At 36.1% G+C, this 26,690-nt stretch overlaps 2 pseudogenes; one reads left to right on the top strand and one right to left on the bottom strand.

Moving 5' to 3' along the window:
- Positions 1-171: 171 nt before the first annotated feature.
- LOC113300574 lies at positions 172-10,678 on the bottom strand (annotated as a pseudogene).
- Positions 10,679-22,484: 11,806 nt separating this feature from the next.
- On the top strand, positions 22,485-26,406 carry LOC113293898 (annotated as a pseudogene).
- The last annotated feature ends 284 nt before the right edge of the window (positions 26,407-26,690 follow it).

The following is a 26,690-nucleotide window of genomic DNA, read 5'->3' as shown; positions in this document are numbered from 1 at the left end:
ATTTTCTCAAAAATTTGGAAAAAGCGAAGATATCACTTTTCCCGAAACAGAGGGACTACCATTTTCTGTAAGGAGAAACAAAGACTTTCGACAGTTCATCAAAATAATTTTGCTAACAGTAGTAAGATAACTGCTAAAGGTTTTTACATATCTGCAGCCTAAAAGGGAAATCTGAAAACAAGCTACTTGAACATCTAAACTTTTACTAGAACACTTCAAAATGTTATTTTCACATCTTTAAAGACTGGAAAAATATAAAAGATGACACCCTGAGCAAATTTCCTACACCCTGAAACCACGACTGTTTCTCTTTCCTCTAGCTTTCTCAAACTTACGGCCCTTGGAGCGGACGTACAGTTTGCTGTGGCTGTGAGGTACTCCGGGAGCTCCAAAGTGCTTAACTGCCTCTCTTGAGTTCTTGGGTCCTCTCAAAAGATCCTGATGATAAGAAAACAACAGCACCTAATATTCATCTCAAGTTTGTTACGAGGTTTCTGTTTGTTGTTAGCCGCTTTCTGTTTGATGCATTTCACACTCAAACTACGTGCAGACTTTGAGGAATAACTACACAAAAAACACAGAAGAAAACCGAAATGGAATATAAGAATACATACTGTGTGCTGTCCAAGGGGTGCCCTGAGAGCAAGTTGATCAAATGTCAAACATTTACCACTGCCTTTCTCAATTCGAGCTCTTGCTGTCTCTGTAAACCTCAGAGCAGCAACCTTCATTGCAGGTACCTCATAAACCCGTGTATCATCAGTAATTGTACCAAGAAGTACGGCAATCTTATCACCCTATAAAAAAAACAAGCCATGATTATCAGCACATAGAATCTAGAGAAGAAATCCAGATAATTAGGTCTATCAATAAAGATGTTGGCCTAGCACTACTATTAGGCATTCGCACATTTCGCATCCACCAGGCATCAAATTGATAACAAAGCAAATAGTCCAAGTGCTATAAAGCCAAAAGAAAAACAATATTTGTGTATCAACAACACAACACATTGTTGGAAGATATTAAAGATTAGATTTATCTTTTACGTCTTAAGGTTTTCTCTGAGTTGTGTTTAATGTGTGTATGGATAGTGGCAGAATGCCTACTTACTCTGTAGGATGTTAGCAAACACACGCTAACCAACTCAAACTAAGCTCTAGGAAATAACAACTAAGCTTACAACACTCCCAACTCTAGCGAAAACCATTTTGCTGTTACAAATAATGAGAACATTTTACATCACACTGGTTTCAAGAAATGCAATACCATATATTAGTTTGAGCCAAAATTCTGGATCCAAGACCTCAATTGCCATTCTTCGACGGTTAGTGGGTACCAAGGTCAAGAGATTCAAGATAAATTCAGAACTTTCTATCATAAGTTCTTTACAGCTCCAAGGAAAAAAATACAGTGGTCCTAGAAAGACAATAGAAAAAACAACACCAAAACCGATTCCCATCGGGAAATGGGGAACTCTTTTTGGGTGTGGTGAGTCCTACCTGAACAGCCATGAGACCCACTATTCCATGTGAGAATGGATTTTGGTGATGTTTTTTCCATTGTTTGTTAGGAATTATTGAAAGAATTAAAAAAAATATTCCCCAAAAGAACTTTTAAATGGACATACTAGATCCAACCCTTATGACCCATGAACATTCACACCCTCTAGGGTTAATCAAGTTCAGAGTTTCCCCAAATGGTTGGTCAACCTTAGAAGGTACTAATGTCACATGTCATAGGGATAAGTTCTGGCTGACCCAACCAAAGCTTTCACAAATTAAATATGCAAGGCACCTAACCACTACAGTTAACGGCAAAACTAACAATCATGGGAAGCACATAAACAGAATTTGACTGTTAATATTATCACCCTGTTTAAAAACAATGAGGCATCATTTATCAACACACAGAGTCTACCGAAAAACTGAGAATAATTAGGTGTTCATAATAAAGATCCTAGACAAGCAATAAGAATATCACATTTCTCACCCACTGTAGACCAAATAATCTCAGCGCAATATAAGCTACAAAAACAACATTTGCGAAGCAGTCAAACAACATATGGACTAATACGAATCCCAATCCACATTTACAACTAGTGTCATAATAGTTCATTACTAAGTACATAACAAGGATTCATGAACATTTTTCTATTTGACCAAGTTTCTTTTTTCGAAAAAAAGGTTAAAATGATAACACTGCTAAGAAAGCACAAAGAACTTGTGATGCTATTATTAGTTTAAGCTAAAAATCAATTCTACTGACTTGCACGAGAACATAGCTATCCAAGAAGACAACCCAGAATGCAAACCTACCTGCAAGCAAGCTGAACTGACTCCTACGTAGAAGCCCTAAACCTAGGAAATGGTGAACCTTTCAAACTTCATGAAAATAATCCAATAAAACTGCTTTATTCCCCTTTAGATTTTCCATTAACGTTAAAAGAATCCACCATTCCCCAGATTTTAGACCTATACACAGGACAGGAGCAACCCAGAACAGCTGTAACTTGCAAGTTGACCTTCATAATGGCTCACTACAAGCACTAAGTACTTAATCTATCTTCTTCAAAATTGCGTGACACTATATCCACTGACTAATTCCTTTTGATTTGTGTAATGTAAGCTTTAGCTCAAGATTCTCACTTCGCAAATAGATAATTCAGTCCTCTTGATTAAAAATCATATCAACAGCTTAAATGTATTATTATCAAATCAAATGTTACCTTGTTGTCCATGAAAAGAATCAACCGAGAGAGTGACAATAGTGCACAAGGTAATTCTTCGATGGTTATCCAGAACTTCTTACCAGAAATTCTTTACAACTCAAAAAGAAAACATTCCTAGAAAAGCTTTCTGAATGCACAAGAACCAACCATTGACCAATGGCATTCACATCCTATAGGGTTAATCAAGTTTAGAGTGTCCTCAAATTGTTAGGCCTTAGTCACCAGATGCGTAAAAGCCTCACAAATTTCCCTGAGACTTGCGAATTTGCATAAAGCGCGCTCCTAACTAGAGAAAAACGCATTCCTAACAAGGGAGTACAACTTCCAAGTTCTGTATTAATGTCTTTTGTTTGCAGAAAACAAATTTTGACTTCTGTTAATCAACCTAGAAGTTTTAAAGACATCTAAAACTCTATGTATATAACCCATCAAAAGTTCACGTGCATCTGAAACTAGAAAGTAGTCATTTTATTAAGATTTTCTATATCTATTTTGTTCATTTATTATGAAGATGACTTTCTAAAATGAAATATGAGACGGGCAAAAATAACAGTCATGGTAAGCACATAAACCGCATTTGGCGGCTAATATTATTGAATGATTCTAGATTCACCGAGAGAAAATTCCGTAAGATTTACCGAGTGAGAGAAAAATGTGTCCCCCACCCCAGTGATTAGTAGGGTGTGTTTTAAATGCAAGTGGGCCCACTTTTTTCTCTCACTCCCGAGGGATTTTCGTTCGGAAATGTGCCATCATTTATCAACCTACAGAAGCCTACGAAAAAAACTAAGATAGAGATCGTAGCTCAGCAATAAGCAAATCACATTTCTGATCCACAAACATCAAATTGATGACCGAGCACATAATCTCAGAGCAAAAGAAGCTAAAAAAATATATGTGAAGCAGTCAAAAAAGGGCTTTTTACAAAAATAGGCCTGTTTTTTTGGTGCTTTTCAAATCTATGCCACTTTTTTTATTTATTACTAGACTAGGCAAGCTTTGACCAAAAGTGATGGATGGTACGTTAGCACCGTTAGGTGTAACTAAAAAGACCCAAAAGTCCTTTGTATCACTGATTTAATGTTATATCATTGATTTAACTCAGTTAAATCAACATGAGAACTGTACACGTGGGCTCGGATATGCCATGTGGATTGCTTACGTCATCGCCGGAATCTGCAGTGAGTTAAGCCAGCCAAGTCAGGTTGAGTCAGAGAGCTTGTCAGCTAAGTTAGGCCAAGGCCTAACCAGTGCTGCACCTTTCATTCCACCTGAATCAGCTTCATCTGTACTACCACATTAAACATCGCCACACTCATTCTTGCAGCCACTGCATTTTCTGTTCAACACCTCCATTTCATAACACTGCACACATTCTTTGCAACCTGAGCTCATTCTCACTGCCTCAAAGCCATAACTGCCATTATTAGCTCAAGCCACCTCATTCACAACAACACCACTAATCCCTTCTTTTCATTGCAGTAGCTTCTTGAACCCATATTGCTCAACATTTCTTCTACGTTGCAGCTACCACTGCCATTTTGTAGCTTCATCTCTTATTCCACCTGCTGATCTTGTAATTCTCAGCTGCACTTCAATTTCATCACATTCCCAGGCAGTACAAGCATTCACAAATCCATTCATCAGTGCCAGTTAACTCCAACTGTATATGCACCCGCAACTTCAGCCGTAGCTCAGACAGCTTCTTCTTGTACCACCAGGGCAGCCAACACCACACCAAGCACTCAGCTTCACCTCGAGCCACTATCTATCCACTTGAGCACCACCAGATTGCAATCACAACTCCTCTTGTAACAGTTTCAACCATCGCTGCCACAACCAATACTTTATAACAACTCCATCCTTCTCTGTAATGCATCTACTGAGCTCCATCCACTTGCAACAGTTCATACACAACCTTCTGTAGCAGCAACTCCAACTGCCTGCACTTCACTTCTTCCATCTTGTTCTCAGGTTCTAATTAAGTTCAGCATACACCTGCACTGCAACTCCAGACATCTTAACGCACTGTCACAAATTCACCTCCCTTGAGTAACTTGATAACCACCAGGACTGCCACCACCATATATTCAAATCCACCAGCTCAATCGACTGCCAGAAGCATCAACACCTCAAGAGCACTGCAAACCCATCTTATTTTGAGCAAATCACAGCACCAAAAATATGAACCACCTTCTTGTGTACCAAACACAACACCTTACTGCTCCAATTCTATTAATCTGCTCCTCTCCAGGCCAACCAACACTGTCCCCTTGCTGCCAAACTCAAATCCCTGCATCTCCTAGCTCAACTGCAACCTCAGGCATCACCTAAACCTTCTCTGAGTTCACCCTTGGCAACATCAGCACCATTAATCCTTGGAGCACAACAACCCAAATGCTCTTTTCTCAGCTTCATTGCAACTCAACACATGACCACCACAGCATCCATCACCAGCAGCTCAGCTCATTTCCAACAACAGTGACACCTTTCTCGCAATTCATATACCACCAACAAACCATCTGGCACTCAACTGCAGCTGCAACCAAACCATTAACCTCAACTGAAATCACCACCTGCAAATCTCTACATTTCAGTTCATGTCACACTACAATGAGTAGCAGCATCAGATTCCTCTTAATCCACATTAACAGTATCTTCTCCTTCTTCGATTGACCTGACATTGAATCACACACACAGAACTTCAATTTCTTCCATTCAATCCCAACGGTATCCACCAAATCAACAGTACCCAGTTCTTCATTTACTGCTCAGCTTCTCAATCCAAACCCTAACTTCATATTCTGTCAATCCATCTCCAATTCGAACAATCAACACAAGCAGAATCATTCAAAACCAGCACCAAGAACCCAATTTTAGTTCGAATTCAACCCTAGTCTTCAATTATCGAAACCATCACTGCCAAACACCATCAATACTTTCTTCACAAACTGAACCTTAATCTACTTTGCTTCTCAATTTCTATCAAACTCTTTTTCTCGAATTCCCATGTTCAATCAATTTCAGAACCATCATCAATTTCTTCCTACAAATCTTTTCAGTGAAACCCTAATTTAATTCCAAATCCTCTCTTCACTAATTTGAGCAGAAGAAAGAAAACGGAAGGAGAAGAAAACAAAGAAGAAGAAGATAAGAAGAAGAAGAATGAATGAGATCGAACACGTGACTGACACACACGTGTGAAGGAAATTTCAGTAATCTTACCACATGTATGAGATCTCCCTATATGATATTTTGGCGAGATATTGACAAGTCAACGCGATAAATTGACCGAAATGGTTAAAGTGGATGGAATCCGTTTAACTTTCCTAGTTTTGCAAGAAATAAAAAAAGTGGCCTAAAAATGAAAGTGAGGGTCCAGACCAGACCTACTTCTGCATATAATCCGTCAAAAAACTACATTTGGAATTTCGGATTGACACAACTCCCATTTCTCATTGACAACAAGTGTCATAAATCTTTCATTACTGAGTACATAACAAGGATTCATGAACTTGTGTCACTTTTTATTAGTTAAAGCTAAAACTCAGTTTCAATGACTTGCACGAAAACACAGAAATCCAAAAAGACAACTTCTGTTCACTATATTTATATCACAAGTTCAATCAATGGTTAGTCCAAACCTAACTGCAAGCAAGCTGAACTAACTCCTACGTAGAAGCCCTAAATCTAGGGAATGGTGAACCCTTTTGAGCTTAATGAAAATAATCCAATGAAACTGCTTGGCAAACTTGTTGCTAGCAAGCGGACGCGGCAATCTGATGCTGTATTCATCTTTATAATTTCCATTAACGTCACAAGAATCCAACACTCCACAGACTTAAGGCCAATACATAATAGAGGCAACCCCATAACAGCTGTAACTTGCACGTTAACTTCCATGTTGGCTCACTATTAAATCAAAATACTTCATATATCTTTCCAAATAAGCAATAAGGCAAATCAAGTGACAATAGTGCTCAAGGACAGTCTACGACGGCTAGTGGGCACAAGGTCAAGATACATCCAGAACCTTCTGGCAGAAGTTCTTTATAATTCCAAAATAAACATTCCCGAGAAAGCTTTTTTAATGGACACACAAGAACCGACCCATATGACTCACACCATATAGAGTTGATCAAGTTTAGAGTTTCCTCAAATGGTTGGTCAACCTTAGAAGGTGCTCACATGTCATAGGATAGATCCTAGCTGACCCAACCAAAAACTCTCTCAAATCAAATATGCTAGGCACCTAACCACTACAGTTGACAGGCTAAACCAACTAACAGTCATGGTAAGCACATAAACCGAATTTGATGCCCAATATTATTCCCTGTTTAAAAAAAATGTGACATCATCTACCAACCTACAGAATCCTATGAAAAACTAAGATAATTAGGTGTTCAAAGTACGGAATGTAGCTCGGGAATAAGGAAATCACCCAACATCAAATTGATGAACCGAGCAAATAATCTTAGAGCAACAGAAGCTAACACAACAATATATGTGCAAGTAGTCAATGTGAAGTAGTCAGAAAACAACATATGGACTGACACAACTCCCATTTCGAAAAGACTGATGATTCTTTCATTACTGAGTACATAAGGACTGATGAACTTGCATGAAAACATCTATATCCGAAAACACAACGTCTCTTCACTATAATCATATCAAGAGTTAAATCAATGGTTGGTGCCAACCTAACTGCAAGCAAGCTGAACTAACTCCTGCGTAGAAGCCATAAATCTGAGGAAGGATAAACCCTTTTGGGCTTAATGAAAATAATCAAATGAAACTGCTTAGCACACTTGTTGCTAGCGAGCTCACGGAAACATTGATACTTTATTTGTCTTTAAATTTTCCATTAACATCAAAAGAGCTCTTTATTCCCAAGATTTAAGGCCAATATATAGGAGCAACCCAGCACAGCTGTAACTTGCAAATTAACTTCCATGTTCGCTCACTATTAAATCTAAGATATTTCATTGGTCTTCATCAAACGAGCGATAAGACTAGAGCTGGCAAACAAGCCCAAAACCCGCGGGTTCACCCGGCCCGACCCATAAAAACCCGACACGGTTGGTTTCTAAACAACAACAACAATGGTTTGCGACTAGCGGCAAGTAAGTAAATTCGCTGATTTTGATGTTTGTATGCCACTTTGTTGTTTTTTTGTTCATCTTAATCGTGTATCATTCATGTATGGTTTGTGGTTTGACCGTTTGATGTTCAAATGTTTGTTATCTAGTGTTTTCGGAAGTGGGTTTTACTTAGTTTGGTAGTTAATGTTGTGCATTTGTAGATCTGTGTTCTTTTGAATCTTTTGAGATGATGACTGATTTGGGGTTTTAAATTTTAATTGAGGTTATCTGATTTTGATGCGAAATTGTGAATCATGAGATACAACTTGAGTTATTGTATGTTTGTTCAGAATCAAGATGATTCTTATTTTGGTTCTTATTTGGACAACTTGATGTGAACTCTTTAATCTTTAGTCAGAGTGTATGGTTGTCCAAATAAGAACCAAAACCGGAATCAGCTTGATTCTGAACAAACATATAATAACCCAAGTTGTATCTCATGATTCTCAATTTCTCATCAAAATCAGATAACTCCAATTAAAATTTAAAACCCTAAATCAGTCATCATCTCAAAAGATTCAAAAGAACACAAATCTACAAATACACAACATTAACTACCAAACTAAGTAAAACCCAATTCTGAAAACACTAGATAACAAACATTTGAACATCAAACGGTCAAACCACAAACCATACATGAATGATACACGATTAAAATGAACAAAAAAACAAAAAAGTGACATACAAACATCAAAATCAGCGAATTTACTTATGCGGATGGCGAAGTAAGTTCTTATGCGTCTAATTAGTATGCGTAGATGCATACTTCTTCAATATAAAGCGTGGTAAATATGCAAATTCCATGTTTTTGATTTGTTTCTTTTTTTTGTTTGATTTATTTTTGCTTGAAATGACAGATTCATAATGATTAGTTTGAGCAACTCAAAGATAGACATGGAAAATAAGAATGTTTCTTGGACAAACAGTTATCACAATGTCTCCAAATTTTGTATAGAAAAGAGACTGGAGATGTTTTTTGGACAGTTATCAATTTTTGGTTTAACCACAATATATATTTTTTGAAGTTAATATGGTATGGTAAAATGGTAATATGGTATTACTAGTTACTACGGTCTCGATTCTCAAAGGGTATTTTTCTTTGTTGAACTATGTAACTGTGTTCCTTTTAAGGTGCCACACTGCCACTGCCAAATTATTAAACCGTTGTTAAGTTTTTCAATTTTCTTGATCATTTTGTTTCATTAAATTTTTAAATTTTGGTAACGTCAGTGTGTCACAGACTCACAGTCACTAGTGAATCTGTTGATTAAAATGAATCCAAATATCAAACGAGTTAGATGAATGTTAGGTTGCAGTCTTGCAGAGAAAGTGCTTTAAATAGACCAGAAATAAGTGTAAACTCTGTCCAGAGCTGGCAAACGGGCGGGCAAACCCGTGAACCTGCAAGTTTAGCCCGTTAAGGGTACGGGTTGAAGAAATGACAATCCGTGAAGAATTTTCACCCGCGGGTTTCGACCCGTATTAACCCGAACCCGTAGAACCCGCAACGGGCGAGCCCCGGCCCGCCCGGTTGCCAGCTCTAGATAACACAAAAATTGTGAACATAGTTCAAGATTATCCCTTAAATTACTCATTCCTCATTTACAACTACTGTCATAAATCTTTCATTACTGAGCATGTAACAAGGATTCATGAACTTGCGCCACATTTATTAGTTTAAGCTAAAACTCAGTTCAAATCATATCCACAGTTAAATTAATGGTGAATGCAAACCTAACTGCAAGCAAGCTGAACTGACTCCTACGTAGAAACCATTAAAAATTAGGGATGGTGAACTCTTTGGGGCTTAATGAAAAGTAATCCAATGAAACTGCTCCGCAAACTTGTTGCTGGTGAGCTGAAGCGGCAATTGATATTTAAGTATCTTTAGATTTTACATTAACGTCAAAAGAACTCACCACTCCCTAGACTTAAGGACAATATATAGGAGCAACCACAACACAGCTGTAACTTGCAAGTTAAATTCCATATTGGCTCACTATAAAATCTAAATACTTCATTTATATTCTTCTAACAAGCAATAAGGAAAATTACGTGAACATACGGAACGTGACAATATACCCGTCAACTGATTCCTTTTGTTTTGCATAACGGTAAGCTTCAGTCTAGATTATTGCATCGCAAACAGAAATAAGCACATGCATAGTTCAATCCTCATAAATTTTGATCAAAAATCATATTCATAGCTCATAAGTGTAAATGCTCAAGAATTAAGAGGCTATTACTGTCAAATCATAAGTTACCTTGTTCTCCATGAAACGAATCAATCGAGAGAGTGACAATGGTTCCTTGTTAACCTTACTCATAAACAATCTCTTCAATATAACTGCACTAAATTACTCCCAGTCCTCCTCACCAAAAACCTGTAATAGCTGAATCCAAATACACAACAATCATTAAAATAGACCAAATTCAATACACGGAACAGGGTCATTACCAGTAAAACCAGGCGATTCAATTCATGAGTCAAATCGTCCGATTCAATCAGAAAATGCATCGTCATAGATTATAAATCAATTAATCAACCAACCATAATAGCTAACCTTGACGAGAAGCTTGAGATAGATATCATCTGATTTAGGAACTGTTCTCTTTGTTTTCTTGCTCTTGCCTCCAGCAATTAGATCTATGCCCTGCAAAAAAAAAAACACAATTTCAGAAACAAAATTAACAATCAACCAATCGAAATCTAGAAAACGAATGAAGTGTATTTGGGTTTGCTTACCATTTTGGACTACTTCTTCTCTGAGAATGAGAAAATGCTAGGGCTTTTTTATCAGGGAAGCAGAAAAAGGAAAAGAAGAAACAAACTGGTAAAGGAAAGTGTAAACATCATTATTTAACTCAGACATCGTTGCCTTTTTGGAGGAGACAAAGAGTGGTCCGGATGGATTGAGGGAATGACAAAGAGCGGTTAGGATGGTATAGTCCAACATGGAGGAGGTCTCCTCCGTCCGTTTCCTTTGGGTATTCAATGATCCACCGTCCTTTGTCTGCTAGAACCTGGATGCCTTTTCGCATCAAAATAAGAAAGGTAGGCCTGCCAATATATGTCCGATATCCGGAATCCGTTTTCTATTATTCGAGATCCTATAGGATTTTATCCGTTTTATCGGATGTCGGATAAAAATATTTATCGGATATTTCTTCCTTAACCTATCGATATCGGATTAGGCTATACCGTTTGGTTAATATCCGATATCCGATAGAATTAGGGGTATAATTGTAAGTTTTTCAATTCAATCGATTATCACTCGATTCAGTCGAGAACCGAGTCATTTCCTTTTCTTTTTTTCCTCTTCTCTTCTCAGTTCTCAGACCGTCAGTCAATCACTCTCTCAATCAATCATTCACTCAGTTGCTTTGCTTATCAATCACTCACTCGCTCAATCAGGTACTGATTATCTTCCATGTTCGATTTTTGTGTTCGATTGTCATGAAATTAGGGTTTATGTCTTGTAAAAAATTAGGGTTTGATATGACTTTCATCTATGGATGAAATTAGAGAAAGATTTGAGATGGGTTTATTCTTAAATAAGAATACGAGGCATTGAGGTTGAAGAATAACTCAATATTGATAGTTATTAGTTTTAGGGTTTGGTTCTGTTTATAAGGTGGTCATGAGGTTGAATAATAACTCTGTATTTATGAGTTACTGAACTGAATCAGATTAAAGAAGAGATTGAATTAATCTAACCCAAGGTTGAAAATTTTAAGCTCAACAGTTGTGTTTTTAAATTTTTCTTTTGTCTAAATTAGCTCATAGCTAGTGTTTAATTTTGTGTTGTAAACAAGGTTTGATCTTATTCTTGTGCAGGACATCATAAGAATGGAACTGAAAAAATGAAAAAGCATGACAAGTACAAAGAAGTGAAACCCGAAAAAACATTAGAAGCAACTGATGTTGTGAAACAAGAATTAGAAGATACTAAAGGTAAGTAAATGTGGCTATTTGATTGTCAATACTAGCCCCCTAAGTAAATGTGGTTGTTTGTTTTTTGTAACCTTTGGTTTGTATTTCCTATCTTCGAATTGTTGTTCTGTATGTCATTTATATGAATCATGTTGTCAACTTAGGCAGCATTTAGGTTCAGTTAGAACCTTAAGTTTGAATGCTAACCTGCTAGGTATTGTAATATAGAACAGTGACCACTCATAGGATGTTCTTGAACTGTATTTGATCTTAATTACTCAGTTTGAGATGAATGCTTTTTAGTATTTACTGTTGATAGTTATGAATGATTACTCTGTGTTTAATTTTAATATAAGCAATTGCAAAAATGTTTAAAAAACCAGCCAAGGGAAAGACAGTTGCAACCTCAAAGTCAACCCCTTTGCCTCAAACTCAATCAAATGCTGTCATTTCTAGGGATGGTTCACAATCAGAAAGTGTTCAAGCTTCAGCAATTGGATCAACACCTGGTACTAGTAACATTAGGAGATCAACAAAACCAGAAGAGAACCCAGCTGATGATAACATGCCAGGCTCTCATACAGGTGATGAAGATAGAGAAGCTGGTGAGGATCCACTGATAACTGCTCTGAAGAAAAATCTTAGATCAACAAGGTCATCAGTGTGGTATGAATTTGAAAGGGATTGTAAAGTAAGATACAACAATAAAAAGAATGTGAGGGAAGCTGTTGTACTAGGTACATGCCATCATTGCAAGAAGATAATTGATGCTGGTAGTATCAGTGGTACTGCAAGGTTGTCAAATCATCTAAAAATTTTCCGAGATAGACCACAGAACAAGGCTGGACAACAACAGATTTCTACTTCACTGAAAACAGCAGGTAACAAAGCTTTAAAACTAGCTAATTGGAAGTATGATCCTGCAATTTCTAGGGAATACATGATTAAAATGATTGCTAAGCATGATTACCCTCTAAACATGGCTCAACATTTTTACTTTAGAATGTATTGCAAGTCTTTGAACCCTGCTGCTAAGATCATGAGTAGAAACACAACTAGAAGTGATTTGATGAAGTTTTTTCATGAACAGAAAAAGAATTACAGTTAGTATTGGATAAGTTGACTTCTATATGTAGTCTTACAACTGATATGTGGACTGCTAAGCATACTAAAGATGGGTATTGTTGTGTGACATGCCACTACATAGATGATGAATGGAATTTGGTTAAGAAAACATTAGCTTATATTCTAGTGCCATCACCACACACAGGAGATGTTCTCACAGAATGTATCAAAACTTATACTCTTGAATAGAACATAGATAGGAAATTCCTTGCTTTAACTGCTGATAATGCTGCTTCCAATGGTGTTATGATGAGAAATTTGATTTCGTGGCTAAAGAGTAAGGATTGTCTAGTTCTTGATGGGGAATTGTTTCAAATGAGGTGTGCCAACCACATTTTTCATTTGGTTGTCCTAGATGGTATGAAAGTCGCTGCTAAGTTTTTTCAATCAATTAGAGATTGTGTTAAGTATGTTAAAGCTTCACAAGCTAGGAAAGAGAGGTTTGAATTGGCAGTGCCACAGGTTAGGTTATCTGGAAAGGCAGTTAGTCTAGACGTGGACACTCGATGGAACTCAGTTTTTGTTATGCTTAAGAATGCAATCGAGTTGAAAAAAGGATTTGAAAGATTAGTTGTCCTTGATCATGAATTCGACTGTATACCAAGTGAAGATGAGTGGGAACAAGGGGTAGTTATTTGTAGGTGTTTAATGATGTTTCTACCAGGTTTGCAGGGATGAAGTATCCAACTGCAAATCTGTATTATAATGGGGTCTATGAAGTTAACAAGTGCATCAAACAATGGGAAGACAGTGATTATGAGTATATCAGAAAAATGGGGTTGAAGATGAGGGAGAGGTTCGATGCGTATTGGCTTGAAAGTAATTTAGTTATGGGCATCGGAGTTGTGTTAGATCCTAGATACAAGGCAAGATGGGTAGAGTTTCGTTATAAGAAGTTGTATGGAACTGGCTTCGCAGTTGAGTATAACAAATTCAAAACACAATTGACATCTCTTTTCAATGCGTATGATTCACAAAACTCAAATGCAGATGAACACTATTTTGGCGGCCGCAGCTCTGTCTCTAGCTCAAGTATGATGGATTCAGACAATCCAGATGAAGTATGTGATTCTGAATATGTTGAGTTTATGATGGAGAACATTGACTTTGAGGTGCAGAAATCTGAGTTGGACAAGTATTTAGAAGAACCAATGCTTATCAAAGGCTCACCAAAATATGAGTATTTGTTTGAAATCTTGAGTTGGTGGAAGCTAAATGCACCTAAGTACCCAGCTCTTGCAAAGATGGCAAGAGATGTCTTGGCTATCCCAGTCACCAGTATGGCATCCGAATCAATGTCCAGTGCAGGTGGTAGAGTGCTTACAACACACAGAGCTTCATTAGATCCAGAGGTTGTTGAAGCATTGTTATGCTTAACCGATTGGTTGCCAAATTTCATTTGTGATGAAGGTAACATTTTTTTATTCTTAAACTCAGTGCATATTTTAATCTATTATTCTTCTTAGTTCCTATTATTACTAGTTAGGCAATTGTTGTGTATCTTATTCTTATTCGAATGTTGACTTGTTATAATGCAGATATGGAAAATTTGGAAACCGAAGACGAATGAAGACAAGAGAGTCAGAAGCTGGAGATGAGAGAGACAGAGACACGGAGTAGTACTTATCATACTTTGAGAGTACTTATCATACTTTGTGTTTCCAAGTTTTTACTTTCTTTAGCATTTTCTTGTGCCTATTTGCATGTATGTGTGTGAGTAAGAGACTTACTTAGAGACATAACTACTTAAGTGTAACGTTTTAAGACTGTTTATGTGTTTGAAGACAATTCGGACGGTATGTATGAGAATTTTTCCTCAGATTAAAGATTACACATTACAGTGTAACTTGAATTTCACCTCTGATTACAGATTTTTTTGTCACTACAGGATATTATCGGATAAATATACGATATCCGATAGCTTAACCTATCGGATATCGATATCTGATTTTGATATCCTATAGGATATTCTCGGATATCGAATATCCGATAGTGCTTAACCTGTCGGATATCGGATATCCAAATATCCGACGGATATTCTTCCATTGACAGCCCTAAAGAAAGGTCACGATTAATTAGAGAAGCAGATGAAGAATGGCTGGGATGTATTTTGAAGTCTAAACTCTCAAGTTATCTAGGTTTATCCTAAAAACTGGAGTACGGTTTCTTTAACTTTCAAAACCAACCCCTGAACTACAATAACTACAATCTTCACCTTTCTTATAAATTCACTAACCGCTTTCTTTCATCCCCGTTGCACTATATTTTTTGAAATAAAAACATGAAAACATCCTTCATCTTCCCATTCACTGGATTCCTTCTCTATCGGTATGTTTTTTGTTTTTGGGTGTCGTTGAACCTCAGTTTAACAATCTCATGTCGTTCTTATCTTTCTTTGGTTATGACACAGATTGATATGAAGGAACTTAAATTTTACTTATTTTTCTTCATCATCTGTGAGTGTTTTCTAATTCTGACTATTAGGTGGTTTCCTTCGTTGCAGGTTCGTTTATTGGGATTTTGGGTTTCTTCACTTATCTGTACTTTTACGTTCTCTAATTCATTAAAAGTTCCATAACTATCAATCAAATCTTTTACTTCCGTGTTTTTTATTTTTTTGGGTACCATTGTACTTCCGTTTCGCTTGGTTGTGTTTATGTATTTCATTGATTAATTCATTGTTGTGTTTATGTATGGAGCGCAGCGGAAAAAAAGAAGCTTCACGTGAAGAGGCTAAAAAAACAGATGACAAGAAGTTGGAGGTAAATCTGTAACTCCAACTGCTATATATCTTACAAGCAATAATTTGTTGTTCCTTAAGGAAAGATATTCAAAGACATTATATTTTGTTTAACATGTGCTGATTTTTCTTAGTAGCAGACAGTAATCTCCGTTACTTTTAGTTCAAAAACTTGATTTATAATTAACGGAAAATGGGTTATTTGTCCAAATATTTTTAAATCACGGTTCAAATGGACGGGTAAAAAATAGTTTGGGTGAAATGGCCAAAGAAAAAAAATAGTAAGGATGAAACTGGTTTCATCTTAGCTCAAATTTAAAAAATAGCAAGGATGAAACTAGATACATCCTGTGTAAATTAAAAATAAGAAAAAATATTTGAAAATGGGCACGATGAAACTGGTTACATCCTGCCTATTTTTACATTTTTGTCCATTTAAACAGTATCAAAATCTAACTATCCATTTCACCCAGGAATTGTTGATTTTGGTCTTTTTAACCAATTTTGTGTATAATTAAGTCCCAGTTTATATGAAGTTTTGTTTTTGTAGATCATTTTGATAGAACAGGTTAATCGTTCTATTCTTCATGTGGTTTTACTTCTAATTTATTCTTCATTTTGATAGAACAGGTTAATCGTTGTCTTTTAGCTCTTAAATTTCTTTCTTTGAGTCAAATACATGTACAATTGCATCTACCGAAGACCAGAGTACAAAGAGATGGTGTTAAGAGTGTGCCCGTCACTCAGTGATAGCATAATAAAATTTCTGGTGGTGAAATATATGCAGAGTTCCGTCTACAAAATCTAAAGCACAAGAACCTGTGGTAGTGAATTGTAGAGGCACTTACTCTTTTTTTTCGATGCAGACATACACTGGCAGGGTCGGTCAAATCATCCGCATATACATAAACTGCTTGAATAGAAGTTATAGACCCCTCTTTGGTAAGTCATATGAATAGAAAGCATTATGAATTTCCTGTGGAGAGCAAAATCTTTTTATGCTTTGTAAGGGCAGATAAATGTTTACGTTCGACTTTTTTTCCCCTGTTTGAGCTTGCTGCTTTTATGTTTCACTTTAATCATTTAGCGGTACGTGATAATGTCTTATTTATGAGCTCTACGTATGACTAATTGTTGATCCCTTAAGCGGAACGCATCCAGACGCGCCGAAGGCGCACGAGCGGTTGAGCCCAGGCCGAAGGCCTGTGTGATACCCTAGTAAAAGACAACGCTAGGATTTTGCCCCACTTTGGTGTTTTGAGAAACTGACATGTGCTAGAAAAAAAATGAGTGGGTACAGTTGTTACGGGGCAATTGCCTCCGAACCTCCATAGGCCATTAACTTAGATTTAGATTTATATTCTTCCAATCTAGCATCTAGATTGTCAGTCCAGGTTAGTTAGAATACCCACAAAAATTTTATGGTCATACCAATCTAGTATCTAAATGTAAGGAACCATTCCGTGAAAAGTAGGATTTGGTCGCGCTGAATGGAACAGCGCAACCATTTCAGCCGTCGGATCAAAAAATAAAACAATCTCGCTGAATAATTCCGCGAAAAGTAAAATTTTGGTTGCGCTGAAGCGTAACTATCTGGCTACTAGTTAGCTTTAAGAATGTTGTGTTAGATATTATGCCACACTAGACAAAGGTTGTGAAAGAAATTATAACAATATAAATAAGAGTTTTGCAGGATTTTCCAACTACTCTAACAAGTGCAGTAGTAGTGCTATTCACAACCATTAGGAAATTTGTGTTATAGAAGTTTACTACACAGATTAAATGTTGTGAAATCAAGTTTTACAATGTAAATAAGAGTTTTGTTAGGCTTCCAAACATGAACCACAACTATGTTTACGACTCTTAACTCGAAGTCGTTGTAAATCGGGGACATTCTACAACCCCAACCCCCCTCCACAACCCATTGAAAAGAGTCGTCGTAGGTCTACCACAATACCTGACAGGGGTTGTCAAAGTATGTTTTTCCCGTAGTGTATCCATCCTGAAAAGTCATGCCCGCACCAGATATCGACATGGTATTCATCCTAAAAATCATGTCGGGATTAGTATCGGCATGGTATTTATCCTGAAAAACCATGCCGGCACCAGATATCGGCATGATATTTATCCTAAAAACCATGTCGTCACAAAAAACAGTAGGGTATTCATCATGAACACAAGCTAGGAGTGGATTGAAAAGTTTCAGTTTATGATTCTAACCCAAATGAAGTTTTAAGACAACAACAACACTTTAAATATGATTGGGTATCATGTACCTTCTCAATGAAACCATTTCTTCTTCTTCTTGCTCAATTTAACATATCTTTAAGAACTTGTTAGGATTTGTTTTTTATTTTGATTTTTAGTTTTAAATTTTAATTTAGATGAAAGGGTATTTTAGTATTTTCCGCCCCCCAAAAACATCCCTTAGCTGACACTATTGGATGGGGTTACTAATTCATATCCCGCAATTAATATAAGTATCCTCAATCGCACGTTCTTTTAAAGATCTGTTTGGTTAGATAAGATACTTATTTTAAATGGGTTATGGTTAATAAAAGCATGGGCTATATTTAAGAGAAGCCAAAAAAAAAATCAAAAGTTCAAAACTCTAGCTACAAGTCATCAAAAAAAAAAAATCAAAAGTTCAAAACTCTAGCTACAAGTCATCATAAACTTGCACGAGAATACATTCCATCACAAATTCGGTTTTGATTCTTGCTTGAATCAATTTTTAAAGATTAATTAAGAACAGAAAATGACTCAATTAACTAATAAAGTACTTAAAAAAGGTTAAAGGAGTTTAAAAAAGTGAGAATCTTTTAGATTGCTCTTGTTGTTAAGAAAAAGATCATATTCTTTGATTAACTATTGTATGTACGTATCTTGTTTGCTTCATATGTAATTAAGAAGAGACTACTGTTTATGATAATATAACCATAATTATCTATCAAATATGAAGAGCACCATAGGAAATCGGAAATGGACGACGTAGAACGGGATTCCGACGGCATAAACTTGTGTCAATATTTTTCACTTACGAGGTGTTGTTTCTTTCTTCTGTGTACAGTTCTAGCCGGAATTGTTGCACTCGTTGTTATCTTTGTTGTAAAGCCTAAAAAACCCATCTTCGCGCTCCGCTCAATAAGATTGGATACGCTCGATTTCAATTCTAGCAGCTCGAACATTATTTATGCAGCATCAAATATTTCCCTGAACTTGAAAGCTCAAAACTCGAATAAGGTCATGGGTTTGAGCTCTCAACGTTCGAGTTTTTATGTTCTTTACGAGGGAATTCCAATTGGAAACATCGAGGTTTCTAAATTTTACCAACCTCCTCGCAGCACAAATGTGATTAAATGTTACGCATATAATCGCTAATCTTCTCCCTTTAAATAAGAATTCCTCGAAGAAAAACAGCAGTATGATTACTAGCCTTGTTAAGTTGCGCAGCCGCATCATTGAGTTGCGAATCGTTGGTTATATTGCTGCTCATGTACACCTCTGGCACATTACGTTTCCGAAGATTAAGGTTTAATCTCCACTCCATAGAGTTCAAGACTGAGATGTCTCAAATGGTTAGTTAGCATTTGATAAACATGAGCTTACTTTATTATATGCGTTCGACCATGCAGGTTGCCCTTGATTGCCAGATGAGTATTGATTACAAAAGACTTATATCAAACCATGGAATTCGCTCAACCATGAAACAGAAGAAGGTATATACTCAAGAACTCCAAACTAATGTATACGTTAGAACAACTGGGTCTAGTGAAATGCTTATATGAGGTTGTTACTCGGATTTTGTAATAAATTTTTTTGTTAAATATTTATAAATGTTCTTTCTTTTGCAGGGTGTAGCTTCGAAAAGCAAGACGAGTTTTCCATCTTTCACCAAGAAGTGTTCTTTAGCTATTAATCTATAGTTAAACAAGTCCAAATTGAGATCAGCAAGAGGTTTTTTAAACGGAAATTGGGTCAATTATCCAAATATTTTTTAAATATTGTTATAATGGACGAGTAAAAATTAACATAGCTGAAACGGACACAAAAAATAGCAAAAATGAATCTGGATTCATCCTGGCTTAAACTTAAGAAATAAGGAGGGTGAAACTGGATGCATTTTGATGTAAATTAAAAATAACAAAAAATATTTGAAAATGGATAGGATGAAACTGTTTACATCCTAACTATTTTTACATTCTCGTCCATTTAAACAGTATCAAATTTTACATTCTTTTTCATCCAGGAATTATCGTTATTGGGTTAATCGATCAATTTCGTGTTTTTTAAATACTTAAAGATGGGACGGACTCACGAAGGGGCTTACGAGGCTATAGCTTATCCCTGATTTTGGCCCGCTTAATTTAACTCATTTTTTTTTTTTGCTAAGGAAAAGAGATATAACATCGCGGGACGAAGGATTACTAGTTTTGGCTACATTCATCCTTCTCTATACTACTAATTATTCAACTTTAAACCCCCTGTAATCAGAGGACTAGTCCTTCAACCTTGTTTAAATATGAACATAGGTCTGTTTCTCTTCTATAAACTATAATTTATTTTTCCTGATCTCCATTCGGGCATCAAAGGTAGCTTGGACTTGGAGGGTATTCAGAAGCTCCTACGGGTCAAGAAAATAAATTTGGAATAAAACATCAGTGGCGGAGCCAAGTTTTAAGGTAAGGGGAATAAAATTTTTTTTACGAAATGGGTGGTCTAACCTCTAAGAATTAAGGTAATAGGGGGCTAAACACACGAAATACTATAAAGCATGAGGACTATGAAGCATGTTGGTTTTCCGCTGAGGTTTCTCGATGGATCTAGGCATCTGACTTACGCTACAGAACGGTTACTCGTTTCTCTAAGGAAACGACTTGACCTTGGTACGTTTTCCAAGTTTTAGTTCCTTGCTAATTTTCCCTTGAAAGAATCTGCAGTCTGTGTGTTGGCTAGAAAATTTTGATGTACGGACGAGAGTGTCGGTGATGGAATTGATATGCTTGTCCACGTTTTGAAGCTTATCCAACCATGGAATTGATATGCTTAATCAACTTTTTAACTTCTTATCCACTTACTTGACTGTGTGCAAGATTTTTTTCAAAGCTTATCAACTAGGCAGATTCTTTTATACAAATCAAAGGAAAAACAAGAAAATTTCTGTAAAAAAAAAATCTAGCAAAGAAAATAATTTGTGATCCATTGAAGACCGTAACTAAGTAATTGTTCCCAGGCTTCTTGTGCACTCTAATTTTATCAGATAACCCCAAACTCTTAGCACCAGATTCATTAAGATATTGCCATAAACAAGACCATACCAAAAATTTTTTTGTATAAACTATATAAATTCGTAGCCCCAGTTAATGTAAAGTAATACTTCTGATATTAGAATGTAAAATTGTAACAAAACACCGTGAAACAAGTAGAAAAGAATCTTTACATCTTAAGTACAAGTAAAAGAAGTTCTCAAAAAACATAAAAGACGACCTAATATTGTAAGTTCTCATCTTCTGATCTCTTATTGCTAATCAATCAGAACACTTCTTCTTCTTCGGCATTGTTAACACGCTCACATTCATCAATCCATTCGTTGTAGATGTCAATAGGCTCAGTTAACCTATTGATTTTGGTGCTGTAATGCGCATCACAGATATAACATACTGCTGAACCAATTCTAAGGTTCATATCGATGACACTTTCAAAACCATACATATGATTGCAGAACGGACAACTGAATACTTTATCAAGCTTCTCCAATAATCTCTTCTTTGGTGCTGGTTTCGACCTTGATTTCCTTCTTGCCATTCTTCTCAAACCTCTCAGATATATTATTTTTCTTCTACAATTTTCTCTGGTCGCTCTCTCGAGATAGAAAAAGAAAAGCCCTTACTTTGCTTGTGTAAAAATTACTAGATGTGTGTTTGGCATATGAGCCTAGGCCTGTGATTATATAGGCTAAAATTACTTGGAACTCATCGCAATATAGAAACTGGTACCGATTCCTACTAAAACATGGAAAACGTACCAAGATCCATAACCAAACAAAGATCAACGGTTCTCGTAACTTCAAAACCCTAAATTCATAGTTGCCCACTAACTACATAACTCTTTCCACTTCCAACAAAGAAATTTTCCACGACCTACGATCAGTAACGTTCCAGTATTTCCTGAAATTCTGGCTTGACAATATTTTTTTACGAACCTCTTAAAACTTCTAAGAGAAACACCCCTATAAAAATATTTGGGTTTTTTTTTCATTCCAAAAATAAACAAATAGAGAAAATATTCTTTAAAGATTATATGCTCAGGAAAATGGTAGATTGACAAGAGAGAAAATCTCTGAGGGTTTTCACGTTAGAGAAAGTGGTGGGATTAGTTATCCCATTTCTCCACTACTCAAATACTCCCAAAAATATTTTTTTTCTTATTTCGCCAAAATTACGTTTGAATTTCAAAATTTCCCCTACGTATTCCTGCGAATCCTGCCCAGTTACCTATAATTTCGGTTAAAGAACGGCGTGTTTAAGGTAAGTAAAACCTAAAACCTTTATAATCCCTTTAGAACTACTTACTCGTATCATTTATCATCTTCTTCTTCTTTACTTTTAACCCAAAAAAAAGAAGAACAACTCAGGCGGTGGAAATGGAAATGGAAGAGGGAGAAAGGAGGAGAAGTAGTAGAATAAAAAATCAAGTTAAGAAAAAAACCTACAGAGATGATTTGTATGATGAAGAAGATGAACATAGAATGGTGAAAAAGAAGAAAAAAACCTGCAGTTCTAAAAACAATATATTAAAAAGAAATCTAAAGAGGAGATGAAATCTATAGATCTACTCAATGTATCTGATGATGGTGATTTAGGTGATGAAATTATTAATGTTGTTGATGCTGAAAGTGAAGTGAAGGTTGGTGGTAGTGAAAATGGTTTAGAATGTATCTGGAAGAAGAACGATTGTGATAAAGTCCGTGAAACTATTAAGGATTTCTATAAACATTACCGTTGCTTTGTTAAGGTAATAAGTCACACATTCATTTTTAACACTTTAATTTATATTTGATTACGAAATACTTTTTGCTGATATATGTTTATTTTTGTTGTGCAGAAAGAAAAGCTCGGGGTTCAGAATATCCAAAATAGATCAAAGAACAAGGTACGTATATTTTTATTATTATTAATTTATTTTTATCATTTGTTAATTTTCATTCATCCAATGCACATGAAAGATGTTATTTTTGTATATATATGCTTGAACCTAACATGATTTGTTTTTTGGTTTTTAAACAATTAACTTTTGGTTAATAGCTTGACTGCAGTCATAAAAACATATGTAGTCCTACCTGGGATGTTGCCGTAGATATCAAAGTGAATCCATAGCATAAGCATGCCATCCTGATTGTGTCCCATGAGCGTGCATAGTCATGTTACATATCCCTCTTAGAATAAACTGGATTTTGGTGCACTTATGCTCGGCTTGTTGCTCTGCAAGATGTCTAGATTTCCCGAAGTGAGGAAATTTGTGGGATCTTATGTTTGATAATCTTTATCAAATTAGTTGCTTTTACTTCTACTTTATGCATTCCCCTATGATTAAACTAATTTACTATAATGACAAACGTGCAGAAAGTCACTGGAAAAAAACCTTCAAAACGTCCGGATTTGAAGGCACTGACCAAGGCATGTAACTCTCACTTCAATCGCCATCTGAGATGTCCATTTATTATCAAGTCCGAACTGGAAACCAGCGGAATCCAAATGTCTTCTAACTTGTTATTTTCATTTCTTTGTCAGATGTCAGACACAAAAACCATCTTATACCCTGAAAAAAGACCTGGTCCTCTTGCAGGTTTGCTTACAATCATACACATACTATTCCCGCTCCTACTTTTTTGTGTCAATTGAATAAGTACTGCCTTTAATACACAGGTGTTGCATTGGGGCACAAATTCTTTTCACGTGCTGAAATGGTTGTAGTGGGCCTTCACAGCCATTGGCTAAATGGAATCGGTTATATGGGTGAAAAATTCAGAAAAATGGTAATGCATTTTAAGTTTCGGTTAGTCACTTTTTGCGTATCTATGGTGTAGTGGATATAATATGTGATCAATCCTCGCTTTCGAATATCCTAGCAATTTATCAAGTTTTGCTTTTCAATTGCTGAGTGCAGGCACAATATAAGAAGTACACCGCCTTCCCCATTGCAGTTTCAATTGTGTTGCCAGGAGAATATGAAGATGATGAAGATAATTATGATGTAATTACTTATACTGGACAAGGGGGTAACGATTTGCTTGGCAATAAACGTCAAAAAGCTCATCAAGAAATGAAACGCGGCAATTTGGCTCTTATGGTTTGTGATTTTTTTCTTCTTTTAACAAAAACTAAATTTTAATTATCTCATATTTTTCGTGTTTCTTTTCTGTTTTAGATATTAAATAATGATGTCGTTATTCTTCTTTTTGCATTGCAGAATAATATAGAGCAAAAAGTTCCTGTCAGACTCATCCGTAGGAAAGAAATGTCGTGGTAGTTACTGCGGGAAGATGTATACCTACTCTGGACTCTACAGTGTGGGTACTTCAGGCTTAACATTCACCTTCATATACTCAAGAAAGCTTTTCTAGTCGTCAATTTCGATTTGATTTTTTTATTGTCAAATGTACTGCAATGCTGGTCTAAGAAAGTTGACTCAATATGACAGAAAACCACTGAATGCTAATGAATAACATTCACCTTATTTGCAGGTTATTGAGTGTTTGCCCGACATAGGTGATTCTGGATATAGAATCTATAGGTATACACTTGAGCGCCTTGAGGGTCAGCCACCACTAGCGACCAATCAGGTATCTTTGTCTAGACATATAAACATGGAAAAATTGCGTTATTATTGTATGTAACCATGATTAGGAATTTACGATTGTTTATTGCTATTATCCTCTATAGGTTCGATTCAGTAGAGCACAAGGTTGCGAATCTGTACCTGGATATGTACTAGTAGTAAATTCAAATTTTAATTTTACTCTAGTTTATCTAACGTACAAAGCTTTATAACATGAGTTTATTGGATTTTCCAAAAAGTTGGTCTGTCAAGACATAAGTGGTGGGAATGAAAACTTTCCTATTCGAGCCATTAATTTGGTTGATAACCCACCTTTCGCTCCTGCTTGTAAGATCAAGTTAATGATTATTTGGGAAGGATATTGAGTAACCACTGTGCCCTTGTATCTTGAATCTAATGGGTTTCAATTGTGTAGGTTTGACGTATGTCACCACTAACCAAATTTCTGCAAATGTGACAATGCCTAAAGCTCCCACTGATGCAAGTGCAAAGGAGCATGTACCGATCCAAGGACATGTGCCTGTGCAAGGCTTAATGGTTCAGACTTCCCTTATGAATCTTTTTAAAGATGGCGGCAGGTGAAAAAATTCACCTTTCTTACTAACATGAGCTTATTTTTAATCATTTTTTTTTGATTCCGTGAGTAATCTTACCTTCTTCGTTCTCTGATTGACCGAAACGAAGGATGTCGTATATGAATGTGGGCCCCATAGTGGTTGTGGACCTTCCTGTGTAAACCAAGTATCTCAGAATTGACTGAAATACAGTCTTGCAGTTGCCTTATTACTGCGTATTTGATGCAATTTTCTCTTAATCTTCCCAGTTATCTTTATATTTAGGAAATTATATATGAAGTAGCCTGAAAATGGTGTCATTTGGTGTCTCTTTGAAGGTATTTCGTACCCCAACAAAGGATGGGGGGTAAGGTCGAGGGATTTCATTCCTGTTGGAGCTTTCATCTGCGAATACATTGGGGAGATAAAGAGGAGTGATGAGACACGTGATCCCGAAAATTTCTATATAATGGATATTTATTGCCTTCAATCAATGAAGGGACTTGGAGGAAGAGAGGTACTGCAAGCAAGACATTGCTATTTTGTTTATATTGTTAGTTCTTCATATATTTATGTACATGCTGGCTGGTGTATCTTGATAAGTTTGGATTATGAACTACTTTAAACCTTAACAGCGATCGATCCTTAACCTAAATCAACTGAACTTGCAAAGTATACTTAGATAAACTATTATACTAGATGGATGACTAGTATTTTGTCCAAACTGTACGTCTCCGAACTCTCGACTTATCTTTAGATATCAGAGGGCAGACAGTACTGCAACTAGTCTACTACTACTCTATCATATGGAATTATCTGTAATGTGCATATATACTTGTTATGCGAAGTAATTCATATAGATGCTCATAATAATTTAATTTCCTTGGTCTGTATTACAGAAGAGATTCAAAGAAGTAGCCATAAATGAAACTGCTTTGTTGGATAAAGAAGATGATAAAGTAGACATCTGTATAGAGATTCCAGAACTACCGGTAACATTACCAGGTATATAAATCATAGTTGCGCGCCAATCTCTATGTTCAGTGTGTGTTGAGCGACCATCATGATCCAGGATTTGCTCGGATTGTACTTTTTACAAATGACAATATAGCTCCTTACCAGGTAATATGCTTGCTTTGTCTTTATAATGTTCACCAATTTTCAAGAGATTATTCTAACATTTACCATTGCTATCTTAGTTATTGATATCCATGTTATGTCTTTTGTAGGAGTTATCTTATGACTATGGGTACAGCGCTAATAGTGTGGTGCACAAAAATGGAGAGTTATATGAGCAGATTCGGTGCTCTTGTGATGCACCTGACTGCAAAAAGCACATGTACTAGCTAGGCTTATTTGGGTTTCTTTATGGATCATATCTTTTTGTTGTCCTTTTGACTGAGTGGTGCATACTTGTCCTAAAATTTTGGGTTTACCACAGTTTGAGTAACTCGAGGTTGCACGTAGAAACTCTTTTAATTAATACTCGTTAAATTAATTATTTTTTTAAAATAATAACATTTGATGATCCTATCTAGGCTTGCACAAGCTAAAATTTAACTCGCTAAATTAATAATTTCTTTAGATTAATAGATTTCTCTGGTCACAGGGCTATTAATTTAAAGAGTTT

This window comes from Papaver somniferum, chromosome 7, assembly GCF_003573695.1.
Source record: "Papaver somniferum cultivar HN1 chromosome 7, ASM357369v1, whole genome shotgun sequence".
Taxonomy (NCBI): Eukaryota; Viridiplantae; Streptophyta; class Magnoliopsida; order Ranunculales; family Papaveraceae; genus Papaver; species Papaver somniferum.
Note: the sequence above shows the minus strand (reverse complement) of the source record. Positions and strands in the feature narration are given on the sequence as shown.